This window comes from Panicum virgatum, chromosome 1K (assembly GCF_016808335.1).
Source record: "Panicum virgatum strain AP13 chromosome 1K, P.virgatum_v5, whole genome shotgun sequence".
NCBI lineage: Eukaryota > Viridiplantae > Streptophyta > Magnoliopsida > Poales > Poaceae > Panicum > Panicum virgatum.
Genome location: NC_053136.1, coordinates 37,080,330 through 37,092,332, shown reverse-complemented (window position 1 = coordinate 37,092,332; position 12,003 = coordinate 37,080,330). Strand labels below are relative to the sequence as shown.

The following is a 12,003-nucleotide window of genomic DNA, read 5'->3' as shown; positions in this document are numbered from 1 at the left end:
TATTCGTATTCTTCCGTGCATTCCATAATCAGGGAGGAAGAACAGAGAAGATAGGCTACCACAGGGGAAGAAACTAGTTTCTGATTCATAAATATGCTAAGAGCTACCGGGTGAGTAAACGCAGTTTTATCGAATTAGTTACACGTCATAGGCTGCCATTCACAACACCGGCCGCCAAAACAGCAAATCGACAAAACAGACCTGCGCCGTGAGCCGTGACTCATTACCACGTAGATCAGAAGCGAGCGCCGCATTAGCGCGCCAATATTCCTAGTATGTCTACATAACGGCACCTTTCTCAGCTCTGCACGCATAGCTGGCTATATGCGAGAAGGTGGAAATGACCTTCAATTTCCAGGTTTAAAGATTTATTAATAGTACAATCATATTTATGGCATGTCGATTTACTACATGGGTTTAAATGCAATTGGAGTGTGGTGACTAGGATAGTTTTCATAACATTTAATAGTGCCGCTATGTAGGATATTTTGCTGATTTGGCAATGCAATTAAAGAGGAGAGAGAGGAAAATGCCAAGAAATTAACTGGGTCTCATGCAAAAAATAGTTTCTAGCACAAAAACCAAAGTGTAAGAAACTAAAACCCATTGGGATTGATATCACAAATACCAAGATAGAATTAAAGAACGGGGAGGAAGGGGATTGGTAGGGAGAGGAGAAAGACCATTTGAAGAATTTATTTTGTAACCACAATTACAAATTATGCATTGCAAACTACACTTTCATAGGCGGTGTCTATGTGACATGGCATGTCATAGATACTACTACATATAGTTTCTTGGTTGGGAATGCCCTAAACGACATCCTCAAATATGAGCTTGGAGATGTGACTGTCAATTGTTTCAGGTGAAGAATGAGCAACGTAGCAGTAGCTCCTAGTCACATGGAGAAATGTCTGCTTGGTCACCCTGCTTATAGCGTCGCAGCTCTGAAAAACACACTGAGCCAGCTCTTGCATCTCCTGATCTACTTGCTGTTCTAAATTCTCAGTGTTCTCCGTGGTTGTTCCATTCTAGTTGATCTTAAATGTTTTTATTTAAAAAAAGAAAAGTGAATTAGTAGAGTTCAAGAAAGGACATAACAATTTTATGATGATGCACGCGCATACCTGAGAAAGAATCCTAGAGCCAAGTTTGCTGCAGATGGAATAGGTAAGCTTCTCAAGCTGGGAATACTCAGAGAGCTTCAGATTCTTGTTGGCTAAACAGTGTCTCCCTGAGCAGATCTCCACTGTGCGAACTAACAATAGTGCTGTGTTTCCTTCACATGATTCATGGCCACCGTTCGAAGTCAATTCCGTCAGCCATGTCTTCCATTGCAACAGCAAAAAAGGATGAATTCATCATCATTTTTCCATCATTTGTTTCAGGACAATTTTATTTAAAATCCTCATCATAAAACCATAATTAGAGATAATGTGCCAGAATTTACAGCTTCATGGAGATTGTCAGAAGAATCTTTTCTAGGTGCAAAGAGATCGATCAGCTCACGAAGTGCATTAAGGAGGCCATTCTCCATCGTCGGATACTTCCCTCCACGCCAGCATTCAACACATGTACATTGTTCACTTGATTCAGATTTGGGATCAGCAGAGTCAACAACAAATTTACTAGCTACTCGCCAGGGTTGCATACTTGCATTTGAATTCTCAAAATAAAAAATAACTAGTATAATGCTACGCCCAAACCTTCCAGCATACTTTCAGTAACATAAGCGTTGATGCTCAGGAAGCAGGAAGAGATGGCCTGGGCCATCACCGTTGTGCGCGCCCATCCCAGACGCTCCTCCGCTCGGTGTGGTTCGAAGATGTTGGCTGCTGCCAGGAAGTAGGCTGTCACAGCGCTCTGTGGAGTCACCCCATACATTTCAAGATTGTTTTTCTCACACCACCTGCATACAGGATAGATAGATTCACACGTAAGTAGATAGCTTGGGGACAGAGCTGGATGCAATGCACATGGAGACCGGCAAGAATTCAAGATTGGATCAGAGGAGTTTCATCACCTTTTGAGGCCCTGCAACTCGTGCCGGCACTGTCTCTGGAAGTTGCTGAAATCGGCCTTTGCCAACTTAAGGAACAAATCGTTGTTGAAGAGATGCATCCTATAACATACAGAGTTAATCGAGTGTACCGGTGGAAAGATTTGCAGAAGTTCAGAGTTGGGAAGTAATTATGCTTGGAAATATAAGTACCTGTGAAGAACATTCCCGATCCACACATTGTCACTGCCTGTGAAGGACCTTCCCGATCCACACATTGTCACTGCCACCGTACTGCTCCAGATACATCCTCGTCTCAACGCGCGGCAGATTTGCCTTCCAGGGGAAGTCAAGGCCGTAGGCGACCTCACCGGGCAAGCCCGAGGAGATGATCCACTTGTCGTTGAGTTTGCCGGAGGCTCGCCTCTTCTGAAGGAATGCGGAGCTGTAGGCCTTGGCCCACTGGATAACAGCATCGTCACCCGGGAAGGCGGCCTGGTCAGCAGCGCGGTACAGGTTGTACATCGCGCTCAGCGACTGGTTGGTCTGCCCCAGGTACACCACGAACTCGCCATCCTTCATCTTGAAATACTTTAAGGCCTCTTTATATATGCACATCAATAATCCAAAGAGGAATAATTAAGGATCAGAAATGTTGCCGAATAATACTGTAATTAAATCTGTAATGACAATGCAGCCTGCTTAGTAGTAGAGACTGGGTAGCCGTGCTGCCGGAGGAGACGGAAACCCATGGCCGTGTCATCGATGTCCACCACCGTGCAGAGCCAGGTAAAACCTATGCCATCATCACTCTAGTGCCTATTCAAGATAGGGGGTAAATTAATAATTACCCGATCGAGTAGAAATAATGATCCTAGACATCAGCGGCCATTTGAGTTCAACCTGTAAGCGTAGTCTAAATAACTGTCAATTTCACTCCTGAAGTAGGAGGATAAGCCCAACCGGTCGACAACCCATAAGCGCTCGTACAACTCCATGGGGTAGGTAAAGGGTGCTGAAAATGAAGTTATGGATCGGAAGAGAAAATGAATTATATTACTACTTTTATGCAGTCAACAGATACTACTTGCAGGCTGTAGCCTGTAGCTAAAAAGAGATGTCTTTATTCGTTCACTCTACGCACCTCCCCCGTTGAACGTGTTGACGCTGTCAGTAAGGTACTCGAGGCATTTCTTGTTGCCTGTTTGCATAAGAGCATAAGCTGTCGGAGCTGCTGACGACAAGAAGGAGCCATCTGGAGACTGGAGTTTGAATAACCTGTCCCAGTCTAAATCTAAATCTGGCATTCCCTCTAAGCTAAGAAGCAAAGCTGTTGGGACGGAGTGCAGTAACTCTTTAGTAATCCTACAGGTAAGATAGCCAAACATTTTGGTTAGCTAGAAAACCAAAATTATTCATGCTGCTTGGAAACCAAATTATAGATGTAGCTAGGATTCCCACAACAAATGTTATGGTTAAATATGAAAAGCACCGGTTAAATATTGTTTTTCTGGTTACCGGGTGCACCCTCTTTTTGCATGAAAACTACCAAAAAGAATCCGAAATATATTAACCAATAAGCAGATGTAGTTATCGTACTTAGCGAGTTTTAGATCTCTTTTCGCATATATGTCTTGCAACGTGGGCTCATCACAAGGTATGTCAAGGCATATATCCTTAGCCATCTCTAGCAGCGTTGGGAAGATTGTCTCAAAACCAGCCAGCATCCAATTCTCATCGTCCTCAGGTAGTCTCCTTATATTTTCATGGATAAACGACAGTCCTACACAACGACAGATCAAGTTCATGCCATTACTTTGTGAGGTGACTACATTAACATAAAGAATATTAGCTCGATTAAGGAAATTCACCAATATAATAGTTAATTGATTATATACATATATTCCTGGATGAAGGTAAATGTTTTAGATTTTGATTATTACTTATTAGACAAACAATTAAAAACTGTACCTTTGTTGCACTTGTCGCTATGAACATTCCAAGTTTTCAAAGCGATGATGCAAGCCAAGGTGTTGATGAGCCGGTCTTGGACTAAGAAGAAGGCGCCATCGCCCCATGAGCCATCTGGGAGCTGGTTCTTAGCGATCCACTCGATGCATGAGGGAAACTGCAGACCTTCTCCACCGTCTAGCTTTCTCACAAGCGCGATCCATGCCGTGTCATATGGGGAGACACTTATATCACTGCCGGCCACCGACCTCAAAGCAGCTCTGATGGTGTCGATCATTTCGTCGATGTGTCTTGGCTCACCCTTTAATTATATATATGCAGTGAAGATTAGTGCTGTTTCTGAGATATGCACCTTTCTGCTATTTGTGTGCAAATTAAATATTTGATTCCCTTATCAAGCATGAGTTTGTAGTATGTATGCACCTTATGCTGATGTGTCTTCCCAACGACTGGTTTGTGTGCAACTGCCTCAGGTGCTTCACCCTGTATTGCCTCCACGATGAACCCTACAAAGCAGACATGCCAAGAATGGCCCTTGTTATATATTTTTGGAGGGGCCATTTGCAATGATTTCATGTCTTTATTCCACGTGCAGTGGTTAAAATTTCAAAAGTTTGGCCATTAATATCTGAAGTTAGAGATCACCTGAAGTTAATATATTTTTCTTTCGATGTACTTTTATGAAAGTATAATTTTATTGGCACACAAATATGACAAAGTACAAATATGCAAACAAATCATGAATTCACACATGGTAATAAAAAAGTTACTTTTTGAAGACAACAAATAGTTAGTAATTTCATTAAAAAAGAATAGATTGAGTCCTAAACCAGATTGATGAACAGTGAGCATGTAGTATGCATACTTTAAATATTTGCATACATAAAAAGCTATTACTTGTTATTTTGGACATCAATATAGCCTTCAAATATATACAGAGTGGAAAAATGCAATACCAAATATATACGAGATATATCTTTCAAAGAAAAAGGCTTTTTGAAAAAGACAATTGATTTAGGTCCCTTTGATCCACTACTGTCCCCTCTGGATATACACTATAAAAAATTATAATTTATAATGGTGTTAAATGAACATAAGTTCATTGCAACGTTGATACTGTCTCCAGTATAGCTGCTACTAGCGATATATATAAAAATATACTATATTTATTGGTATAAAGTTATTGTGACTTCTTGGTTAGTGACAGCAACATGATCAATGGGATTAACAATATAATAATTGTTACTATATATATACAACGATTTAATCTCATATATTCAAGTGATGATGGACTTGAGAGGTTGAACATGCTATGTTGGAAACATTAGAAGATCAAGAGAACACCCAAGACGTCAAAGAAGAAAATTGTTTGAAGTCCGGGACAAAGGAAGTTTGGACTGGACAAGTCCTTGCCAAAATACAATCATCAGATATTATTCTAATATGCACCGTGGTAAAGTGCACCAAATACTTAACTTGAGCCTTAACTAAACGCAGGACCCACCAAAGCATTTTCTGCAGAAAATGCTCGAAGTCCCGTTACACACTCTCGATGTTTTATTGTTGATGTACACCAGACGACGCTTCATTGAAGCAAAAAAATTGCAAAGAGGCGGCGCTCGGATGCGGCGAGCGGGACACGAGGATGCGCCGAAGAAATGTGCAACAAATTAAATTAATACTTAACTGGAGCCTTAACTAAACGCAGGCACCCATCCACCAGAGCATTTTCTGCAGAGGTGCAGATCGAAAATGCTCGAAGTCACCGTTCTCGATGTTTTGTTGGTGTACATTGGACGCTTCATCATTGAAGCAAAAATTGCAAAGAGGCTGCATATCGGTGCAAGGCCGGGTGTGAAGACGATATTCCAGTGACACAGGTTCAGATGGCCAATAGTAGCTAGTCCAACAGGCAACAGGATATGATAGCTTAGCTTTATTAGTGCCCACTACATATTTCGGTGTGTTGTCACTACTATATATATATATATATAGAGAGTTAAATACACCAGCGGTCCTCGAACTTGTCCTGAGGTACCACTTAGGTCCACGAACTCGCAAATTCGAAATCTGGCACCATGAAATTGTTAAGTTGTGCCACTTATGTCCATACCCCTTGACATGGCATGAATATATGCAAAAAAGCCCTTGAGTTTTATCATCTTCTATATCTAAGTCCTTCGGCAGGCCTGCCTCGCCTGACGTCGCGCGCCGCTCTCCTCCGGCTGGCCCGCCTCGCCTGACGCTACGCGCCGCTCGCCTCCGACCGGCCCGCCTCGCTTGACGCTGTGCGCCGCTTGCCTCCGGCCGTACGCTGCCCGCCTTCCCTGACGCCGCCGCTCGTCTCCGGCCGCGAACCGCCCACCTTGCATGACGTCGCACGGCGAGGCAGGTCGGCCGGAGGAGGTAGATATAGAAGATGGTAAAACTAAAAGACTTTTTTGCATATATTCATGTCATGTCAAGGGATATGGGCCTAAGTGGCACAACTTAATAAGTTCATGGTGCCAAATTTCGATTTTGCGAGTTCGTGAACCTAAGTGGAACCTCGGGACAAGTTCGAGGGCCGCGTATGTATTTAACTTATATATATATATATATATATATATATATATATATATATATATATATATATATATATCGATAAACCAACCATATGGCAAGTATCTCTGTGTGTGTGTGCACACACACGTACTAGATAAATATTTGTCCCGTATCGGTGAGTTGGTGAGAGGCTTGAGAAGAGGAGGAGGTTGCGAGGCCCATGGGTCAGATGGCCAGCAGCTACCTTGCAGGCATGCAGAAAGCCGAGGTAAAAAAACCTTTATTACAATAGCCGACAAGAAATCTATCTATTATATTAAAAAGTGAGTGTTAAGAGAAACTACCATATTCGCCGAGAGGGTCTAGAATTCCCACGTTAATCTAAAAAAGAGAAGAATTTACACTGTTGGATTTTATTAAGATCTAACGGCTCACATTCACCGAGAGGATCTAGAAATTTTCGCATTAATCTAAAAGAAAAGAATTTGCACCGTTAGATTTTATGAAGATCTAACAACTTAAACTAAGTCAAGAGTCCATATCAAATAAAAAAATAGCTAATTTCAAAATTTAAAAATTAAGAAAAATAGAACAAGACCAAAGAGTGCATGCCGAATACTATTAGTAAAAATAGCTAAATTCAAAGTCACAAAAATAAGGAAAATTCAATTAAATTTAAAAAAAAAGAAAACAGAGGTGAATAGTACAGGACCAATCAGTATACCATCTAATTATATGCTTTACTTTCATCGCAACAGCAGAAACTTGAGCGTTTTGGCATGGGAGGTCACGCGAGAGACAGTAGTAAGCTGAGGGATATCGGTGAGTTGAGTCAAGGGGGACAAACATAGTGTTACGAGAAGCCACCATATTCGTCGAAATGGACTAGAAATTTTCACGTTAATTAAAAAAGAGAAGGATTTGCACCATTGGCATTTATGAAGACTAACGGTCTAGACTAACTCAAAGAGTTCATGTCAAATACGAGTAATAAATATTTCATTTTGGAATTAAAAAGTTAAGAAAATTTAGAATTGACTAAAGACATCTTCCCGAATACGATTTGTAAATAAAAGAATTCGAAATTAAAAAATAATGAAAAGAATTAGGACTTGATCAAAGAGTCCTCGCCGAATACGATTAGTAAATAGCCAGATTTAAAATTTCAAAAATAAGAAAATTAGGACTTGATCATACAGTCCAATACAATTAGTAAATAACTAAATTTGAAATTAAACAAATAAGAAAATTAGCACTTGACAAAAGAGCACATGTCTAATGCTATTAGTAAATAACTAAATTTGGAATTATAAACACATAAGGAAATCAATTGTTGATCAAATAATAATAAATTGATAGTTCGATTTCTATTGAGTTTGGGAACCAAAATACGTATGTAAATAGATCGTGTAGAATAAAATTATTTAAGCTATATTTAGAAATATGGCTTGAGAAATTGCCACACTAATAAAAAAGTGATAGACAATATTAACTTTATGATAATCTAATAGTTTAAATTAGACCAAAGATTTTGTTGAATAAAATTATAAAGGGGAAGGCTATAACTTACTAGCTTGCAACAGTGAATATGTAGACCCAGTTTACGGTACTTGTTGGGAAAAAGGTGCATCAATCGTCAGATATTACGGGAGCATGCATGCATGGGCTCTAGGTATTGGGAATTGGAGAACAAAGAAAAGAAACAAGATTATTTGTTTCTACTTATATACTGAACTACTCATCTAGGTATTCTAAAACACTGCCAAAATAGGTATTTTGGTCCCAACTTTATTCTAAGAGTCCAGTTCGTCCCTCAACTTTCAGATAGGCCAATATAGTCCCTCAATTTTTATTTTAGGGCCAAACTCGTCCTCATGCAGGTATTATACTTCATAATAACATGAGATAAATGTAGAAAGTCAGTTTTACCCTTGGTTTTTTCTCCCCCTCAATTTCACTATTGTATCACTGTTTGCTTAACTTTCCACAACATTTTCTATGACGGTACGTAGTTATGCAAGAAGTTGCTTTAATTTTACTCTCCATGCGTCTGCAATACAATGCGATGCATGGGTAAATAAAATCCTATGTTCCAAATTAAACATTTGGATGTTCCACAAAAGTCTATGGTAAATAAAACATTGCAGTATTTAGAAGGGCAAAGGAGCCAAGGTTAGAAAGGACTTTTTGCATAATTTTTATATTATTATGGAGTATAATATCAACACAAGGACGAGTTTGACTCAAAAATGAAAGTTGAGGGACTATATTGGCCTATATGAAAATTGAAGGATGAAGTTGACCCTTAGATCAAAATTGAGGATTAAAATGGCTATTTTGCCAAAAAAAAATATGAGGACAATTTTATATACCCGGTCATAAAAACTCTCAAAGAAAAAGGTGCACCACCAGTCAATTTTTTTAAAAAATATTATATTCTTGCCAAAAATAATTAATGCAATGTAAACATGAGGCACTAGAAAAATACAAAAAATACATTTAGTTTTCCAAATAAATGCGATAAAATATGACAGATGAGAAAAGGCATAAATGGTTTAGGCCATCTAGAAAAATAATTATAATAACACAATTTGAAAACATACAAAATGAAAAAACTAGCTATACGCGCTATTTGCGTGGGGCACCTCGTTAATTACCCTGATGGGATCGCTGACGTCGCCAGCACCGAGCACGCCCGGGTAGGGCATGCTGAACCTGCTGTGTCCCGGCACCGGCGGTCCGTCGTCGGAGCAGTGCCGCTGTGGCCGGGAACGCAGCAACGGGTGCTGTTAAGCCCTGCATTCTCTCTCTCTCTCCAACAGCTAGAACACAACCGTCGAAGCAGAGAATACTTGTGTACTGCTCGATCTGGCTCTGAGAGGACAAAAGATTGCACGGTACAGGTATATATACACATCTGCGCGCCCATGCATGCATGTTAGCTAGCTCTAATCAGTACTTTCTCCGTTCCAAATTATAATTTATTTAACTTTTTTAATTTTAAATTTGACCACTCATCTTATTCAAAAATTTTATGCAAACGTAGTCAAATTTAAGTTATTTTTAAAAAACTTCTATTAATAAAGCAAGTCAAAATAAAAAATAATATTTTACATAAATTTTTTAATAAGAAGAGTAGCCACACTAGGTTAAAAAATCAAACGAATTATAATTTAGAACGGAGGGAGTACTGAGTAGTCCACCGGCTGCTCGCGTGCACCGAGTCACCAACGCCGTGCCGTTCATCCACAGTCACCAAAGTCTTTTCATCCGATAGTCCATCCACGGTGTTGACTACTATGCATGCGACCCGGCCGGTTGGGGCTTGTACACTGCCATTTGATTTTGCCCTCTCACTGATTGATATATATTTCCAGAGTCAAGCTCACTGCCGTTTGATGCTGGCCTGCTGGGGGCGGGGGCTGCTTTCTCGTTGTACCCGATTATTGACATTTCCTCTCCCTCCTCGTCAAGGAATACCACTCCTGGCCGACCTCTCTAAAACTTCTCTGCAACTTCGTTTTGTTTTCAGATAGATAAAGCTCTACAACTTCTTGTTATCCGCTTCCATTATGAATTCCTTAGCTTGTCCTGTCCTGTTTTTGTGGTGCTGATCAAATCATAAGGGGAATAAAAGGAAACAACTTGCGCCAAACAACCAATGTTTTCATCTTCAACCTTGCCGGCACAAAACTTTCGATACCTCAGCACGTATCATGTGGGGCATATATATGATGAAAACACAATAGATATTTAAATTTTTGTAAATTTGTCAAAAACTACACCAAGAAGTTTTGAAATAATTGAAATTTGGCATATATATGTATATATATATACATATGTACATATATGTACATATGTACATATGTACATATATATATATATATATATATATATATATATATATATATATATATATATTTCTAGCATTGGAAACCATAGGGGTGGCGGGGGTGCGGGGCCTACGTGTGGTATCAGCACGTCGAGGTGCGAGGATAAGAGGAAGGAATACGGTTGGTATGTCGGATGCGATCATACCAGCACTAAAGCATCGGATCCCATCAGAACTCCGAAGTTAAGCGTGCTTGGGTGAGAGGATAGGTGACCTCCTGGGAAGTCCTCGTGTTGTATTCCCTTTTTTTTTAGATTTCCGTCGTTTTGATTCTCGGATATTTTCCGCGCATCCTGCCATTCTAGCATTCGAAACCATAGGGGTGGTGCGATACGAGGCGGGGTAGTGAAACATTTATACGAGGCAGGGGCGCGGGGCCCACGTGTGGTATATAGACACACACACACACATGAAGTATAGATCACTACGCTGGAAAGGGTCAATACCAACGTACTATGCATGTTAACATATGGTTTTATTTGAGCCCGTGTGACAAGATATGTTGAAATCCTGTAAATGAAGAAAACCGTCTATTATCATGTAGAGAAGTAGATGGTTGATTCTCAATACCGTACCATATGGAAAATAGAAACAAACAATTCTATTTTTAGGTGGGTCACAAATTAAGAGTTTGGACCACTTCTACAAAAACGATTTGTAGCAATGCTCTGATTTTTTCAGACGCGGATCAAAATGTAATCCGTTACTACAAATAGAGTGGAGTTACTATAGCATCCGACCCGACCCTAGAAATGTATTTTTAGGGGCGGATCACCCCCTCACCCGCCCCTAAAAATGAGCGCCATTTTCCGGGGCGGCTGATAGCGTCACCCACCCCTAAAAAGAGTATTTCTAGGGGTGGGTGACGCCATCACCCGCCCCTAAAAATGGTGGCATTTCTAGGGGCGGGTGATGGCATGGCCTACCCCTACAAATGGTTTCATGTAAAAAAAATTATAACTTTTTCATATGATCTCGGATGAAATCAAATTTTATATCAAAATTGTAGAGAATGATGAGATCTAAAACTTTATAGTTGATAACTTTTTCATTTAAGGTCATTTTGTGGCAGAACCACCTGAATTTTCCCGGCTCAAGTGCGCAGGCCATCACCATAAAGGCAACACCGGCTCAAACACACTTCAAACGGAACAATTCTTGGTCTGTCGGGTAACGTCCCGATACAATCACCGGTTTTCGGATCGAACAAGCATACCCCGCACGAAGGCGAGTCCAGAGATATTACAACCACAATTTTACAACACAGGCAAGTAGTGATTACAAACCAGTTCAAACCATTATTACAAAACCAAATTTAGTAAAACAGTTATACAAGCCTTAAGAGAAAAACTTCAGAGTTTAAACAGCGGAAGATAAAACACGACGGCTACAACACGTCGCAAAAGTATACCAGGCTAGCCCAAGCATGGTATCACTCGTCAGGGCCATTGCCGGCCGAAGACGTATCCCACTCTACGGACCAGCCATGAGGCAAAGAGCAGGGATAGGTCAAGCTAGCGATATGATCTTCAAAACTCGAACCTGAAAAAGGGTTTCAACAGCAAGGCTGAGTATTCTAATACTCAGCAAGACTTAA

At 40.3% G+C, this 12,003-nt stretch overlaps 2 pseudogenes; one reads left to right on the top strand and one right to left on the bottom strand.

Annotated features, from left to right (window-relative positions):
* Positions 1-664: 664 nt before the first annotated feature.
* Positions 665-9,376, bottom strand: LOC120705853 (annotated as a pseudogene).
* Positions 9,377-10,538: 1,162 nt separating this feature from the next.
* Positions 10,539-10,648, top strand: LOC120658410 (annotated as a pseudogene).
* Positions 10,649-12,003: the final 1,355 nt, after the last annotated feature.